The sequence below is a fragment of the Apis laboriosa genome, unplaced genomic scaffold (genome assembly GCF_014066325.1).
Source record: "Apis laboriosa isolate Shangri-la unplaced genomic scaffold, ASM1406632v1 scaffold125_cov141, whole genome shotgun sequence".
Lineage (NCBI taxonomy): Eukaryota > Metazoa > Arthropoda > Insecta > Hymenoptera > Apidae > Apis > Apis laboriosa.
Genome location: NW_025221145.1, coordinates 1397379 through 1418243, shown reverse-complemented (window position 1 = coordinate 1418243; position 20865 = coordinate 1397379). Strand labels below are relative to the sequence as shown.

Below are 20865 nucleotides of genomic sequence, written 5' to 3'. Positions count from 1 at the left end.
TGTTCAATTATATTTTTTTTTTCATTGTTAGGGAAAAAAAAATAAACTGTAAAAAAATCAAGCAATAAATTCAATAAATTGTACCGTATAATTATTTTCTGATATTATAAATTATTTTTATTTAAATTATTCTTATTAAATATATATATATGTATCAATATTTTTTAGAAAACAATTATAAATTCAGAAATAAAAAAGAAACACATCAAATGATCTATAATATTTTACAGTAATTTTTTTACTGTAAGAATGCATAAATTGTACACAAGAAACAAGATCGCGATATATATCACTTTTCTACCACTTTTACACAATAGTAATAGTTCTTCCGTTTTATCTATATGAAAATATCGATAGAAATAAATTGTCCGATTGACAAAACGTTTCAGATCCATATGTTGTAGGACAAGATATTTTATCAGCAACAAAGTTTTTAAATTAATGCGTAAGCGATAATCAATTATGATGATTATGAATCACACAGAATCAAATATTCTCAAATATTCTTTAATATTTTATACTTTTAAATTGTACGATCAACAATGAAATTCTTCACATTCCTGCATTGTCTTTTTTGTATTAAAGAAATATTATTAAAATTAAAATTGTGAAACTAATTTTTTTTTATAAGAAAAATGCGGCATAGATACTGTTGATAATTTGATAATATCAAATCTAATTATAATATTAAACTATTAATATTACTTTTTATAATATTATAAATAAAGCAAACAATTTATTAATTATGACATTATTTATTAATCAATGATATTTGTGTAAAAATTGTAATTTTAATGTTTTTGATTTACAGAAGAAGAAAAAATAATTTCCAAAAGTTTCTCAGCAAGTATTTGATCATTAAAATCATAGTAAAAATATAATTCAAATTTTAAAATAAATCATTTAATTTATTCATTTACATTTCAATTTTATGATTATTTTATGTGAATGTTGCAAATGTTCCCATGAGAATATAAAATGTGATACGAAATTTTTGGTTTTAATGTTGTAATTCGAAATACTGATGAATTTGGAATATTCATATAGAATATTCCATACGTTATTCAGATTAATAAATAATGAACACATCGATTAACCAATTTACAAATAAAATGATTGACTATAGATCTACATTTAATGGAGATTATGAAAATTGTATTATTTAGACGATTTAAATTAAAGAAATTTTGAATTGTGTTTATTTTAAATTGATTAATAATTGATTAATATAATTCTAAAAACAAAGACTTTATTAATTTTTGTTAATTTTTTTTTACAACTTTCTTTTTTTATCGTTTTTATTTATTCTAGAAATATGATTCATATGATTCTAAAAAAATCGTGAAACAATAATCGCTTCAATAAATAATTATCTAACATTTATAATCTGATAAACTAACATTTCATTGTAAAGATAAAAAGTAAAACTGAGAAATGCATTTAATTGCATTTAATATGGATAAATATTTAATATATTAATATATTAAAGATGCCAGATTTATTAAATAAAAGTGACGATTATTAATAGAAGTAAATTAAATTATTTAAACTTGATAAAATTAAAAAAAAATTAACCAGTTTTTTTCTCGTTATTTCTTGTATAAAATATGAATATGACATAAACGTGGGATGAATTTAAAGCATAAAAGAAACATACTTATTTTTTCATTAACGGAATCATTGCTTTTTCATTGACGATATTTTTCACATAAAAAATAAAGTTATTCACTTACAATAATAAAAAAACGCTTTCTCGATCTTGTACCAAGAGAGAAAAATTTCTGTCAATCTTTTTTCGAATATACATACGAATATTACATACGAATATGAATATGATTACATGAAAGCATTTAATAGAGTGTTTATATATTAATTATATATATATTTTATATATATAATTTTATTATATTATTAAATATTTTCATAAATTCTTGAAATATAATATACATCAATAAATAAGTTGATTTATTAAACAATCATCTTTTCGAAGAATTTTATTTGCTTAAAACATTTTGATTTATGAATGATTAACGCTGTTTTAAATTCAAATAAAATGCATGAATGCACAATTCTCATTTAAACAAGTCAATAATTTAAGATAAAAAATATTGGAAAAAAATGTAAAATCATAAAAACTATGCAGAATAATTTTAAAAAATAGATAAATTTATTTATATTATCCAATACATTTAGTATATTATGCAATTATAAATATCAAGCTATTTTACTAAAATATGCTAATAATCTATGAAAGCATTTAATAATATTTAAAATCATTATATCAATATTTATTATTTTTTCTAGTCAATAAATTTATTCTAAATTTATTCTATAAAAATACTTAAATTTGTTTGTTTAAATCTTTTAAAGAATTAAATTTTTTTAGAATTAGATATACATTTATAAAAGATATTATATTTTTTTCCAATGTTTTAAAGAAGATATAATGTATTAAAATTCCACATCTGTTTCATTAAAAAAAATATATTTATTATTTAATAATTTATTAAACTACAATAATTTTAATAATATATTAGTAAATATAAGATAATATATTCTATTACTAAATATAAATTACTAATTAATAAAATATATTTATTATTTAATTATTTAATAATTGAACATGAAAACATTTACAAGATAACTTTTATAATTATACTTTTATAATTTACTTTTATAATTTATAAAACTCATTTAAATTTATATGCCTATTTAACATAATTATTATTGATCTTGATTTCTGATCTCGGTATTTTAGATCAAAGTAATATGATTTAAAAATTAAAAGAACAAAATAATTTCATATATCAATTTTCTTATTATATGTATATTAGGTTTTCCAAAATCAATTTTGGATATTTTATTTATTATGCATATATTTATTATATTTACATGAATTCACTTAAAGAAAGAAAAGTTAAAGAAAGAAATTATGATAATATAATGTATATTTCAATACTGTTAACCTAGGCAATATTGTATTTAATAATTGAACATCTAAACTGACACGTGATAATATATACTTCGATAAAAATATTTTCAAATTTTTTTGTTAAAAACAAAAAAAGTATATAGAATTCAACAAAAGGATCAAGAGGATCCCGAATAGGAAGGATAGACAAGGATCTCGATTGTGGCCTCGATTTTTTTTTGCCAGCTTTCTTTGTGCTCGCCCCGTGGCGTTACCTATTTCAAAACCCGTCGCGCGAAAAAATCGTCTGCGATTACCCAACCACCGATCCATGCGGCCTTTCACGAGCCTAAGCGGCTTATACACGCTGCCACGTGCGAGTCGATGATGAATCCAACGGAGTCTGGAAATCCTCCAGAGTCGTCGATCTCTGGCTTCCAACCGCGTTACACATTCGAATCCTAATCTATTATAGACTTCCGTGAGTCGTTCATGAATATTTGCGAATCTTTTAACCAGCTTCCTATTTAGAATTTACTGATTAAATTTTTACTTATACTGAGATACGTTTCTTAATTCTTTTCCAATTTTTATTTATTTGCTAACGATAAACAAAATTTGTAAAAAATGAACGAACTAAATATTACTTCTTTCATTTTAGAGTATGTTTAAATAGATAGTGCATTTTAAAGAAGGAATCTAATTATTATTTTGCAATATTTTCTTATAATTTCTTTGTAATCATTAGATTTCCGTTGAAATAATAATGTCTAGATGATTGAAGATAACAAAGATCAAAGTGTCATAAACGTTTTGTGAGTCATGTTATTTTCTTATAACTTGCTTATAATCATGTTATACATTTCGCAATGGCTAGGTAAAAGTACATGCTATGATATGCTGATATAAAAGAATTACTGTTTCACAATTTTATTTGATACTGTTACAATATCTTTATTAATTTTATTAATAAAATGGTAATATTAATAATTAATAATAATTACGATAAATACTTTTTAATCCTTTTTTATTTATTAAATTTGATTTATATGAATCTATTAGATGAGTCTAATTATGTTGATTCCACTATGACATTACGAAACATTTTCTTTAAAATGCAAAATATCTAATATCAAATATTATAAATGTGAAAAATTTTTTACAAGCATAGTTATTTAATGCTTAATAAATTAAGTAAAAAATATAAAATATATTCTCAATTATATCAATTTATAAAAATATAAAGAATAATTATCTGCATAACAATTTTAATAATGGATATAATTTTTATATCTAAATATAAGAATTATAGAAGAAATATAAGAATTGTTACCAATAATTAAACAAATTTTTGTAGATGTATATAATATAAAATTTAAGGGAAAGTAAAAGAAAATTAAATACAATAGATATTTTATTAAGAAAAGAAAGAAAAAAGGAAATCTTAAATTTAATAAAAACATTATTCAAAAAAAAAAAAAAAATATATATATTTTACTCCCAATTAGAAAAGATCTTATCTTACGTTATCTTATCTTATCCTATCTTATACTATTTAAAAATCCAAAATTTTACTACAATTATAAAATCTTCACTTTTTTTCTTATATTGAAATATCAACTATTATACTTATGTAATATATTTAAATATAAAAATTAAACTCAAAGATATTGTTTCCGATTTCTCTTACAAATTCACGCGAATGAAAACTTATGTTATACGAATTTATGGAATTGATTCGAATTTCATATCGCACCTTACAAAAAATAATGATACTTCTTTTTACGCGCTTTCCCTTTTATCCTAGTTTCCTTCAATAACACTTTTAGATTCGAATAATCAATCAAAATTTCATCATCACTTTTTAAATGTCAAATGTCAGTATATTCTGTATAAGTTTAAATAATAATAAAAAAAAATGTTATATAAACATAGGTCGTTTAAAAATTATTAAAAAGTAATAAAAATAAATAGAAAATATATTTATGCGAGTTTAATATTTTTCTAGAATTTTGAAAGAAAAAATATATTAAATAAGAATAAATACAATGTAATTAAAATGTAATCTTTGATAAATTGATAGAAAAAGTTAATAATTTATTCATTGAGATAAAATACAATATTTCATAGAGTAATAAATTTTATTTTTAATTACCAATTTCATGTTGTCAAAAACAATGGCCATTTTAAAATAGAAAGTTATTTTTTACAATAAAAATAATATTAAATACAACTAGTAAACATAAAAAATTACACGTAAATATTGTTAATTAATTAGTATCATTTCTTCATGTTTCTTTTATATATATATATATATAACCTTTTAATAAAACCTATAGAATATACTTACAAAATTTAGTATCTAAAAACCAGAATTCTATAATATATCAATTACATACATATATATTAAGAGTTTACAAAATTTTTTTTCTCTATTGGTCTTTTTTCCCTACAATCCTCAAATACAAACATCAACTTCACTTCATAACTTCACTACTTGCAAACAATTCTGGCCAGTATATATATATATAAACAATTCGAACGCTCGATGTCACCGTCCCCTAATCTATTCCCCTAATCTATTCGCGATGTCAGATTATGCCAGCCTCTGTCCACGTTCGAACGAACGCGGTTACATAACACAAAAGAGAAGTAATAAGAAGAGAGAACGTCGCCGCTTTCTTGCGTCCACTTTTACACGCGACACCGGTCCGCGCATACACGAAGATGATTGGAGCTTCGATGAAAGGGACACGTGGAATTCTGCATGGTATTTCGCCGTCGAAAGCCTCCAGGCGTAACGAGTACCATTGCACTCGGCCATTTCCATTCCTGGACGGATCGATTTGCCGGTTGAAAGGTCCCCGTACGATATTTTCGAGCGGATTGTATGAATCGAAATATCTTTTCCAGAGAAATAAATATACGTAATGTATAAGTTCAAAATTTCTAATAAGGGAAACCTTTCAATACAGAAATTTCGAAAATTATTTCGAAATTTGAGACTTATGTAAAACAGAATTCATATTTTGTTTAAGTATGAAATATCTCACATGAAATCGAAGTCATACTCGTTAAAATATTATGTTATAGAAATTATTTTGTATAAAGAAACATATTATTCGATATTAATAATAATATTATTCGATTTTTATTATAGATATGAATGAAAGTCGCATGAAAATCAATTCATTTTTTGTTAATCATATTTTGATGTATCATAGTTTGATGTTCGCTAACTTTCATATGACCTCTACACATCCAAAAAAAACTATTATTATCATATAATGTATTACTTTGTAGTAAACAACTGTTGCAAGAATATTTATCTTATAAGATATATAATTTCAATTTTTTACAAGATATTTCACTGTTTTCCATTTATTTAAACGTGACATTCTATATTTTATATAAGGTAAGTACAAATTATAAATATGGAGTTAATATATATCTAAAGTATAAGATATAAAATATCTTTGAAGAGTCGATTCTATGATCAAATATAAGTTATTGTCGAAAAAAATGTCGATCGAAGCTCATTTGTTAAATCATTTATAAGCAAATAGTTGAAGTTTGCAGTTTGTTGACAACAATAAAATGGAAAACAGAACGTTCTCATTATATTTTCATTTCTATATATTTCATATTTTTTAATTATTTATAACTTATTAAATAAATCTTATACCAAATTTTATGTTTCAAAATCGATTCTTCAAAATTATTTCACAAATATATTAATATTTTATATGTAATATGTATTTTTTTATATTTAAATTCCTTACATTACTTTAAAATATTATAATTAATATCAGCGAAACTGCTACGAACATTAATTTCATAAATATTCTAAAATAATAGTAAAATTATAAATATCGAATTAATAGAATTAGACGAAGTACAAAAAATTAATTAATAATAACGGCATAATTTATTTTTATATGTATTTCTATATATGTTATATATGTATAATTTCTACATATATTTTATTATATTATATATTATTTAAATTCTTGTTATCAGAAAGTAATATATATTATAAGATTATATATAAAAATCTAATATGATATATTATATTATAAGATTATTGTTTTTTGTACAATTTATGTATAATATATATGATAGAAAAATTCTTTAATTATTAATCAAAGCAAATTTTTATATTAAAAGCAAATGAATTATGCTATTTTTTATTTATTTCAAATTAATTAAGATTTCATTCAAAAAGATAAATTCTACGATAAATTATTATTATTATTTATAACTTCTTTTAATTTTTTAATTGTTAGTTTTTTACCATTTGATATTTATAATAATTAATAATAATTAATTTGAAAAAATAATTTTTTATCTTACAATTTTTTTATTATAAAATAAAACTTATTTTTTTATTTATTAATTTGGAAGTTCCAAATAAAATTGAAAAGTGAATTTTCAAGGATTTCAATAATTTTTTCTTTATAATGAATCTTGGCAGAAAAAGAAACTATATATTTTATATTACATATGTACATATTTTATATTATATATATGCTCTTTTTTGAATTTCCGATTTTCTTTATAAGTTTGGTTTAAAGTAATAGAGATGAAATGATTTTTTTTTAGATTTGATTTTTAGATTGCGAAATTTTGTGAAGTTTCAAAATTCTGAAAATTTTTGAAACTCAGAATACTTTTTTTTTTCTTATCATAGTTTTGTTTTTTCTAAATCACATCTATTTATTTTGTTAAGAATTAAAATTTTAACAAATTTTTTCCTTCCTATTCTTCTTCAATAAAATCTAAAATTTCTAAATAATGAATTAATAATAATAATTACTATTAGCTTACAAAAAATTTAATTCATGAAATCATAATTAAAATAAACTTAATAAAATTTAAAACTTAAACTTACAATAATTGAATTATCTAGAAAAAAATAATAATTTTATAAACACAACATTTTGTAGATTTATAGAAATTATTTTTTACTTTCAAACGTTTCAAATTTCAAAAATAATAAAAAGTTTTAAGATTTAAGAATCTATTTGAAACTTTTTGATAGATACATTTTGAATAATCTATCTTTTCTTTAATAAAAATATATATATCTGAAATTATATTTTTTATTCTTAATAATTTAAAAAAGAAAAAAATCATTTTTCATAATCCAAGAAAAGTTCGATTTTAGAAGAATAAAAATTGATAAAACATAATGAAATTATAATATGCTTAATTATTCATATATCATATGTTCAATATTTTTCTTTAGTTTTATTAACTTTATCATGAAGATATTATTAAAATTTAAAGTATTTTAAAAAGAATTTTTAAAAATTTGTATAAAAATAAATTTGTTAAATAAGATAAATCAGTTATATTTATGAAAATATCAAACATTACATTTGTTGTTATTTTTTTAATCTCATTGATTATAAGATGATTTTAAAAAACTTATTAGCTTATTTATATATTTCATATATTATATATTATTTACATGTTTAAATTCATTTAACTCACTTAACTTTAATAAAGCAAGATAAAATGATTTTGTAAATATATTTTTGTCTAATGCATTGCTTTTATATTATAAATATCATAAAATTCTAAATATGTCAATATAAATACAATCATATATACTAACTTATTAAAATTTTATTTAATAAAACATTGACTAGTTAAAATTAAATTATTTATGGTTTTCGAATTAACACGTGACGTGAATTTATATTTGTTCCCCAAATGTCGATCAGATTCGTCGGTTTGACCTTTGCTTCATTGGTCGTGATTAAACTGGCTTTAATTGAACAGTGATAAGCATACGATAAGGCGATTATTATTGAACTTCTGTTAGATATATGTGTATACATATGTTTGATTATATACATATATTTGATTAATCAATCGATTTCGATTCTCAATGAAAGTTATCCAAATTTCATTATTTCTTTATTATTTAAAAATTTCATTGTCTTATATTTCAATGAAATTAATGATTTTAAAATAATATTTGTATGATTTATTATTAAAATATACGTATGTAATTTCAAATCAAAGAAAACTTTATTTATAAAATATTATTATATTATAAATGGCTTAAAGAAATATTTATGTTAATTTTTTTTTAAATTATAATTTTCTTAATCTTGTTCGAAATTGAATTTTATTGTATGAAATTTTATTCTATTTTAATATATAATTTTAAAACTATGGTTTGATCTTGTTACGTAAAATAGTCTGTATACGCATTAATTTTGACTCTAATTTTTTATTCAAATTTCTGTAAAAAACTAATTGATAACTGATAATCATTTTTCGATTATAAAGAATTAATATAATTTGACAATAATTTAAATTTTTCTATAATTTCATTCATGTATCCATCTCTTTTCGTCATTTGAAAATTATTAACTTATGAAAAATTATTAACAGTGTCTTCTAGAAAAACAAATGTTTCTTCAAATAAAAGATAAAAATAATGAACAATAAAATTGTTCTTTATATCGGATTACGCAATATCGATATATCAAACTTTGATGAGGATTTATCATAATGATAAATAGTGAAATGATAAAAATTTACACTGAAATGAAAATTTTACTGAAATGTATGATCAATTTCTATTTAATAAAAAAAAAAAAAAAAATCTGAAATCATAATAATAGTGACATATGATTTATGATAGATATAATAATATCTTCGATATTCAACATGGAATTTGAACTTCTTGAATCGTTTGTATACTTTCAAGATTTTCGAATCATTTTTTATATATAATTACTATCTAATTCTACATTGAGAATCATTTTCCAGCAAATTGAGTCAATTTAGTGATTTGAATCTAATCATTTTATAATATTTATATATAAAATTTAATCATCAAATTGAATTATCAATTTTCATTTCAATTTGAATAATAAAAGTAAAAGTTTTGATTATACTTAAAGAATTTAAAAAAATTTTTTTTTTTAGCATTATCTACTATATTTCTTCTTATATATTCAATTCATTGAAAGATATTATTTATTAATAATAAAGATTATTATAATTATTTATATTATTTTTATATTATTATTTTTATATTGAGTAGTTATTTATTATTGAGTAGTTTTTAATTATTATCTATTATTTATTATTAATTTATTATCATTCATTTATTTTTAATTTATTCCTATAGAATAAATATTATTAATTTGTTAATAACCATTCATTTAATTTAATTTATTCTTATACAGTAAATTACTTTTAAATACTTTTTTATTCTCTTTCATTTACATTTCCACTGTTAACATTATTTCCTTTTCTTTTTATTAACTTTTCAAACAACCTCATAGCAACTTTCGAAAACATTTTTAAATTATTAAATTATAAGTAAACATTATTATTACCTTTTCATTACATATAATAACCTTACATTATTAAACATAATTTTTTAATCTTTGGAATATATTTTCAATTTATATTAAAATAAAATTCAGTGCAAATTTAATTATTTACTGTTATTTAATTTAATTGAATAATGTTTTTTATCAAAAAAATTAGGAAATATAAAACTTGTATATTACAATACAATTCACAGAAATAATTCATTACAGAAAAAGTTATAAAATTGGATTTGTTTCTATATTTTATTTTTCCTTTATACATTCTTTATATATTGTATTATATATATTTAATATAATATAATATAATATATATAGTGTATACATATAATTTTATCACGCTTTATAATGCAAAATTAAGTTACTTACATAATTTATTGAATTTTTATTAAATTGTAACTATAAATTAATACATAAGTTTCAATATCACATTGTTCTTTTGTGTCTGTTTTGACTTTTCCACAACCTTCAACCTTCGTTTTCGACACTTCAAAGTTGTCGCACGAATATATATGTAAACATTCTATACAAATGTATTATATATATTTTTATATATTTAATATAATTATATTAGATATGTACATATATAAATCATATATACGATGTTAACATATTCATGGAATATTCATGAAATTTTTAGAAAATCGATTTTAAAAACAAATATAAAAATATCGATTAATTAGTTAATATATATATAAGTGTTGGTTAACATAACAAGATGGCGGAGTATAACGAAGAATTCATACTATTTGTGTTTTACTTTATCTAATACAAACTTCAATAGTTTATAATACAATAAATAAAATCTTAACCGATATTTTTGTATAGCAATTTTTATATTTATTTTGGTCTTTAGAATCCTTCAAAAATATCTTATCAATATCTTATATATAAATATTAAAAAAAGAAAACATGTTTTTTTTTATTTAATAAATTTTTATCTTTGTTAAATTACCGATTATTTATAAAAAATTATAATATTTCAATATTTCGTTATTTTTTTAATTATTAATTAATTGCAGAAAAAAACAATAATTGTAGGAAATAATATATTCTTTGTTAATTATGAGCCTAAATTTTTAACGAGTCTATCAAGGGCAACAAATCAAGTTGACATTATGGAACGCGTGAACAAAACCTTGATCTACAAATAGTAACACTATATAATAATGCGAAACGAAAACCGAAGATCTCTGTTATTCTTATGTAACATCAAACGATTGAGAGAAAAACGAATTTAATGGCAAAATGCACTTACATAAAAATGAGAATAAATGAGATAAATATAAGAAAAATTGATTGATTCAATCGATTGATTTTTAAAAGAATTGAATGTACATCCCGATCATATATTCCGATATTAAAATTAATCTGAAAGTGTAAAAAAATTACGAGCAATTCAATATAGATAAACTGTAAAATAATAATTCTTTTGTCACAAAAATTTTATATAAAAAGTTTTGATGAAAAGTTTTGATGTATACAAAAATAGATTTTGACTAATAAATTTTTATTATGCATACTAATATATAAAATATTAAATTTATATTATAATAAAATTTGTCTATAATTCTATTATATAATTAGTTTCTGATAAGAATAACATTTTCTTTTCATAGATAATTCTAACTATATAAATATATCGAAGGTTAATAAATAAACATTGCTATATATTTAAATAATTTTCTAGTCATCAAAATTATTTAATCAATTCTATATATCGATTTAATTTATTATTATTATTAAAATATATTATTTAATTTAATTAAATTATTAGACATATACATTTCAAATAATATCCTATTCAATATTCAAAATAATTAAAAGATGATAAATTAGATCTCTAATAGATATCAAAAAGGAATTAAATTGATAAAAAGGATGTGATGAATAAAAAAGAATAATATTAATGAACTATATTGATGTCGTCTTTTAAAATTAATTTCAACCGACAGAGCATATATATTCATTTTATTTCATAATAGTTTATTTATTAATTATTATATTTGATTTCACTGATGTCACTGCACTTTTGTATTTGCACGATATTGTGTCATGAATTTCTATTTAAATAAATGATGAACTGAATAGAGTTCAATCGAGCATATATATTGGTTAATGGTAAAGTGTGAAAATGTGAAGAAGAAGAAAATTATCGAATCATTGAACAAGTGCATTTAAAATAAAGTTGGAAGTCATGTATAATTTGAAAGTGAAATGAAAAAATGATCGATTTGTTATTAACTATTTCATAATCACTTTTTACTATTTGAATATATGGATCGAATTTTTCTTTTAATGGTAATCAATTAAACCATAATAATTATTTAATTTATTTATGAAATACAAGTAAACATTATATAATAACGTGTTTAAGAATATATAATATTATTTATATAATCAATAATATGCATATAATTTTTGTCTTTTCAAAATTTCAAAACATTTTTTTTTAAAATGTTATAAAATGAATTGTTTTATGTTTTATGTTATAAAAACATAATATGAATTGAAAAAACTTTATTTTCTGCGTTATACTCATTTTTTGTGTTTTATATAAATAAAATAAATTGATAATAAAAATAAAAAATTATAAAAAATTATCTTAAATATATTGAAGATTTTTTTTAATTATATTTATTATTTAATTATATTGTTCATCTAAATTAAAAATTCATTTGTAAAATAATCTACATGGAATAATTTTTATAAATAATTAATATAATATAATATGATGAGAATATAATTTTTGTTGTTAATTCAAGAAATAATTAATACGAAAGCTAAATTGATAATTAAAAATTCATTTTTTTATAATGATATAATTTGATTAAAAACCGAGGCACGATAATAAAATAATTTTTACTGATAACTATTTTAATATCGATAATTTAAATGATAAATAAGTAATGAGAAGCTAAATCATTCAATTTCTAAATACATTTAAAACATTTTTATCTTGATAAAAATTAAAAAAATTATGAAAAATATATAAATATATAAAAATAAATAAAGTTAATTAATTTAATTTCTGATTAATTTATAATATACATATAATATATAATTATATCGAAAAAAATACTTCAGATGAGATTTATTTTATTTCAAAAAATAAATAATTTAAATAAATTATTTTTATAAATAAAAACATTATATGCGTAAGAAACATATAAAAATTTTTTAATAAAGAATCACATATAATTTGAATTTATCAATCGATACTACTAACTATATACTTTTTTTACATAGTGAAAGCATATCAAGTAAAAGAAAATCATATAACAATTCTTTTACAGCAAAATTTGTGTTAAACTAAATAGAAATCAATTTAAAATGAATGCATTCGAAAAAAATGTTTTATAAATATATTTTATTTGTTTTAATAAACAAATAAAAAAGAAGTTAATATAATGCGAAAAATGAAAAAAAAAATTTTTTTAAAAAACATTAACATTTTATTCATTGTCAATCTTTTTTAAAATAGAAGAATATTTAAAATAGATTTAAAATAAATAAAACATGTGAAGAAAATACATATAAGAACATGTATTTTTAATATATATAAAAAAATATAAACAAAATTGTGAATAAAATGTTTATGTTACGTTGTGTTTGTGTTAATTGTATTAAAAAATATAACTATGAATTTTGTAAAAAGATATCATATAAAAAGAGACTATCATATAAAGAGAAGTGAAAAAATTATTAGTTTAAAATATTTTAACTTTGTAGAATTTAGCTTATAAAAAATCAAAAATCCACAAATACAAGAATATCTTTCTTATCTTTCATACGATAAATTTTAAAATAAATAAATAATTTTGTTAATATAAATATTTTACATATTTTTACATCGATAGATAAATTAAAAAATATATGATTCTATTAAAAAAAAAAAATTTGATCTTTTTGGTATGCACTTATTTGCAAAAGCAATACTTGTTATTTCTTTCTTAAAATAAATTATTTCTTTCTTTAAATTCCATTTAAAATATATTTCGGATAATGAAAAATTTAAAAAATTCATTTATAGATTAAAATGCGTCATTCTAGTTTCTAGACATATTATAGTTTCTAGATCATTATAGTTTCTAGATATAATCTCTTATAAAGATAAAATATTATTTGTTATTGAAAATCTTTGATAATGCTAAATTGATAAATGTTAAACAATGTTTTTCACAAATTAAATAATTCTAAATCATCTTTTTTCATAAATAAATAATAATATCGGATGTATTGTTTTCTTGATTCTTTGATATAGAGATAAAGAATAAAGAGATAAAAAAAATGAATATAACAAAAATACTAGATACTTCCAAAGATAAAAGACATAGGCGTTAATTGTATGAGATTTTTCATTTCATAAGATATTCATTTTAATCATCGACATAAGGATTCATGCTAATGTATGCCACGTGTGATTTGGATGTTTGGAAACATTATTGTATCACGATAACTATATTTGCAAATCTGTAGTCAGGAAATAATGAGTATGGGCTCGAACCGGCTCCAGCAAGGTCGACAAAACAGGGAATATTAGTCGCTTTAGCAAGTTCCAACGGAAACGGAGTTTTTGGTAAAATATTTACAATGAGTCTAAAATAATACAAATCCAATTATTATATGCAAATTAATCGTATGTTTATTTTTATTTTCAATTTTAAATTTATTGGGTTATATTGTGAATAATATTGTTTTAGAATTTAATTTTAATAAAAAAATAATAAATATTTATACTTATTTTTAACATATAATGTATTTCAGATATATAGTTATAGATTATATATTTATATTATATAATTATATATTATTTTTTTTCAAAAAATATTTTATTAATAAATTTTATTTGATTAATATTTACTTATATTTATTATTAATATAATTTATTTTAATATTTACTTAATATTTTCTCATAAATATTTTTTTTAAAAAATTATTTATATTTATATTAATTTAAAAAATACTGCTTTAAATGTTAATTTACAAGATTTTCATTTATAAAAGCTACGCAATTAAAAATTGGTAGAATTGGATTGCAAAAATACAATGATAATACATTAATATTATTAATATCAATTAATTATTTATTATATTCCGTCATTATATTTACTATATGTAATATTGAGCATTATTATAATGAAAAAAAAATTTTTGACAAATTGTTAATCATTTATGTATCTATTAAAGTTTTATCTTATCTTCTAATTTAATTTAGTATAAATTGCTATAAAAATAATAATGATAAGTTAATTAAATTGAAATTTTATAATAAATTCTTTGCAATTAAAATTGGGCTTTCAAAATGATATTTATGGGATGGTTTAATAAAAATTATAAATTACATTCATGAAAATAACAATTACATTTTTTAAAAATATATTTCATTATAGAAATATAATTAATATCATAATAATATATAATATATAAAATATAATATAATATAATAATATATAAAAAAAGCTTTTGGTCAATAATAGGTTATTGTTATTATATTTTAAAGATTATAATATTATATTTTAAGATTTATGATAATACATATATATGCGAATAGATAACATTCTTAATCCTTGCATTTCTGTATATTAGAGATGTATATTAAGATCTATATTATATATAATACATATAAATTACCTTAAAAAATGTGGGAAAATGTGTTAACTGAAGATTTTTGAAATAATTTAATTTTCAAGCAATATTTTCTTTTGCAAAAACTTTCGCTACGTTTGAATTATTAACAAAAAACATTGGCCAATCATGGAATATATAATCAATCACCTAATCACGACGGTGATGTTGGTTACCGCCGATCGAATATGAACAAGTCCAAGTATGTTAAAAAAAAATAAATATAACAAGAATTTGTTTATCGATAAAGAAATTATATCGAATTATATATCCAATAATAAATAAATTATAATATTCAATATATTTTTTTCGACATATTGCTTTGACTTGTTCATGTTCGCTCGATGGCACGTAGCCAACGCTATCATCATTTTGACTAAATCGACTACACATTTTATAATTAGCTAGAGTTTTTTTTAATAATTTGTTAACAAGATCGTAACAAAAAAAATGTTGTTTGAAATTATCTTCAAACAAAAGTTTAACAAAAGTTCTTATATTTTTGGAACATCTTGTATAATCGCAAAAGTATTCATACGTTTCATGTAAACTCAATTAACAAGTTTTATAATCAAAACCAATAATAATTCTGTTTACATAAAATACTATAAATATATAGATTATAGACCATAATTTCTTATATATTTCTATATATATTTCTATATATATTTCTTCATTTCATAAAATATCATTTTGAATAGACAAAATCAATTTTTAAAGTATCAGCTTATTCTATTATTTTCATTTTTTAAGTATAATTTCGTAATACAAGATAAATATTAATAATATAAAATTAAATTATATATAAATTATATAAATTTTAATGTTCAATAGCCTGCTATAAAAATATTTCCAGTTGAAAAAATATATAAAATATAAAAAAAAATTAAAAAATAAAAAATAAAATAAAAATGAAAAATTAAATATAAAAATTTAAGATTTGATTTTATATATTTAAGGAAATTTTTCAACAGAAAATAAATTATTCTATAATCCATATAATTTATTCTATATATATAAATAGTTTTATTATTAAAATTACATCTTTCAATATATATATATATTTAAATATATCAATATATATTTAAATGATTTTTTAAATTATTTTTTAAATTTTTCTTATAAAAATACATATATAAATATTTTTGCAACTGATTATAATTAATCATATAAATGTATCTTATAAAAATAATATATAAATTTATATTATATAATCTATATTTAAAGTTTTGAATTATAAAAATGTTATCTTTTCTACAAATTTAATAAACAAAAATTTGTCATACGAAAGTTATTGAAATATTTAATAATAATTATTTATGTATAATTTAATATTTTTAATAATATTAATAATATATAATAATTTAATATTTTTTTAACTGTAAAAATTCAGAGAAAGAAAAATTTACAAATATTTACAAATTAAATTTACAAATTTTTTTTTTAGACATCGAAATAATTTTAATAATTCTAGTAATCTCTAATAATTTCAATTCTAAAATTGAAAGACAGAGAATGAATATCGAATATTAAGAAATTATAAAGAATACAAGTTTTAAAAAGACTGATAAGAAAAATTTGATTTATTGAAATAAATCGATTATTGAAATAAATATATAGATGTCGAGCTTCTCTGAATTCAATTTATAAAGATGAAATAATACATTCAAATACATAATAAAAAATTGTAGAAAATCTATATTTTGATTTATAAATGTTTTCACAGCAGAGCAAAGAAGAATAAATAAAATTATTAAATTTTTCGAGTTACTGAACATTAAGATTTTTTTTATCTTTAAATATTTATTATCTTCAGTAAAGAAGAAAAAATTCCTCAGTATTTACTAAAAGTTCACAATTTCATCTATTTTCATCTTTCTTAAATTATGCAAAGTATTTACCATGAAGACTGATTTTTAAGTAGCTTAACATCCTTAAGTTCATAGGCCCCGTTTTCCCAGAGAAACTTATAAATGAAACCAGATCTATTTAAATATACATTATAAGTTCCATTTCGTTTGAAATATTATTTTTAAAAAATAGAATAACTAATATCAAAATTACAAAATAGTCATGTAATGCATTATTCAAAATATGTTATCCTTATATTATTTCCATATATATATATATATATATATATATATATATATATATATATATAAATAATATAAATAACATTTTCTCATATATTATAAAAAGGTAAATCGCACGAAGATGAGAAAGGATTTTAAAAAATGAAAATATATATATATAATTATAAATATAAAAAAGAAAGAATCGTGATGTAATTATTTCGCGCTTTCACTCTGATTTCATTATTAACTGCATCCAATAAACATGCTTTCAGGATATCGAATGACTCGAACCTCAGCAATGTGTTCCACTAGGTAAGTAAACCAATTATTATCCAATCATCCTGTATGAAATCCACTCGTTATACCTGAACCATGCTTATTCAACAATTTGTTTGCAATCCATAATCTTAAGTGGTTGTAAAAAAAAAAAAAACTGGCTAGTCTGCTTATATTATTCCACTCTCTTATTCTCCACACTTTTTTCCGATGGGATAAAATCTATGATTTTTTTCATCTTTTCGTTTTTATTCGTTGGTACATCATTAACTGTGAATATTGCGTTCAGTTACGATCCCTTAAATGGTAGAAACGTTTTTCCTTCTTGCGTTTGAGTTATAAACTAAGTTTTCTACTTCCTAGACAATTTTATGAGGTAAGATTAATGTTAGAAAAATTAGATTTGATGATTACAGATCATCCGTGAGAATCAAGAATTAATGGATGTATGCAAGGTAATTTTGAAATCTTTTGTGCTAAAAAATATTATTTTTTGCAGATATTTAATAAATTGTTATATTGTTACATATAGAGATTGTAACATTTTGGAATAATTTGTTATCATTATTATCTAAGAAGAAATGAAGAAAAATTATAAATTAATCAAGATTATTTAAAAACAATTTCTGAATCTATTATTAAATAAAATATTCTGTCGGATCGAGGAATTACTTCAGTGAGTAATTCTATACATGAAAACAATAAAAAAAAATTCATATGAATACATGTCTTATTTGATTTTGTTTTCGAGTTATAATCAATGTTAGAACAAAATAGAATAGTTGAATTTATTTCGCTTTTTAGAAACAAAATTCAATATCAGAATAGAAAATAGCTATTAATAATATTGAAATTCTTTGTGAAAAAATTAAAGAAGATTTCCAAAAAATATAATTAATAAATTTTGGAAAAATGGAAAACAATTAAATTCACGGATATTTATGTGTTTATTTTAAATATATCAAAATCTATAGAATGCATATGTAAAAAAGCAAAATATTTAAAATATAAAATATATTGTGATATTTAAAAAATATTAATTAATATATTAATTATATATTAATTTAAATTCTAATTTATTCTAATTTTTCTTTTTTTAATTAGTTTATATACATTTTATTTTTTTTATAAATATTTTTAGTTATCACAAATTTCGTACGAATTTTCTGTTAATTGAGAATCACGAGGTTGAAAAATTTCATTTCAAGTATTAGGATCATGTTTGCATTCCAATCAAACTAAAATATTTTAAATACATAATTTAAAAGTCTTTTAAATACTTATTTATAAAAATAATACCATTCATTATATGTTTCAACAATATTTTATCTACTTTTATTTTTATGTATAATTAAAAAAATTAAAAATTATAATATTTCAAAAAAATTTAGCAAAAGAAAATTGAACATGAAGATATTAAATTAATTCATATTTCTATTCACATATTATGCACAAATCTTGGTTATATTCTCTCTTTATGAGAGAAAAAAAAATATATATATATATATTTATCATTAATTTCGACACTCTTGTCTATCATTATGAATTTAATTACTCTCTATCTGGAAATGGAAATAACTAGCGCACGAACTCCCTTAATCATTTCCACAAATCGATGCCGTTTAAGCTATGTGCGAGTTACGACGATGCAAACTCTCCCATGGGATCAATGGGTCATTGCCCCATGAATACAGCATCAGTGTTGGTCAGCAGGAAATAGTATGGACTGTATGACCCGGTATAGAAAGTATTACTTGATTCTTGTCATGAAATAAATAATAAATAATAATAAGATTTTTTTCACAAACAACGAGAGAGAGAAATCATCCTTTTCTATATAATAAAATCATGTAAAATAAAATTGTGAAATATGAAAATCCCTTTTTAATTCGTATATATCTCGATCGCATTTCTAATTTACGTAAAATTCAATCTTAATCTACAAAGATAATATAGAAATAAAAATTTACAATCATTTATTAAATAAATTTTTATGACGTCTAATTGATTTTATTTGAAAGATTTACGCTTAATAAATTTTTGAGACTTTTATTTAATGATGAGTTTTAAGTAAAACTATGATATATATTTTTCTATAATAAATTTTTTATATATAAAAAAATTTCTAAATATTTATATTAATTAACTGACAGAAAAATTTATGTATGAAATTAAAAATATTATATTATATTAAAAAAATATAAAAATAAAAATTTAATCATATGTATTTGAATTTTCACAATATGGAATACCATAACCAACATGAATCGTTTACACACAGGAAATAATAAAACGATTGATCTACAATGATATTGGAGATATTGATTAAATTCTAGAAACGTTTCCGGATCAATAGATATGTTTCAAAGATTATATATCATTAATACAATAGATAATTTGTATTTGTAAATAATTATGGCGGCGTTTTTATCAGAACATACAGGATAGAGGCGAAAGTTATGTAAGCAGAGATGAGTAAAGTTATGTAAAGATAATTTCTTGTAAAATGATAGAAGGAAAAAAATATAGAATAAAATTTTTTCACTAAAGAAATTCACTATTTTTTGAAAAAATAGAATTTGAAAATTGTTCAATTGTAAATTGGCTAATTTTCAAT

The 20865-nt window shown here is 19.4% G+C and overlaps 1 protein-coding gene across 2 annotated transcripts in view; it reads right to left on the bottom strand.

Moving 5' to 3' along the window:
• LOC122720305 (terminal nucleotidyltransferase 5C) overlaps positions 1–20865 on the bottom strand; it is a 224074-nt gene that overhangs the window by 183999 nt on the left and 19210 nt on the right. The window lies entirely within an intron of this gene.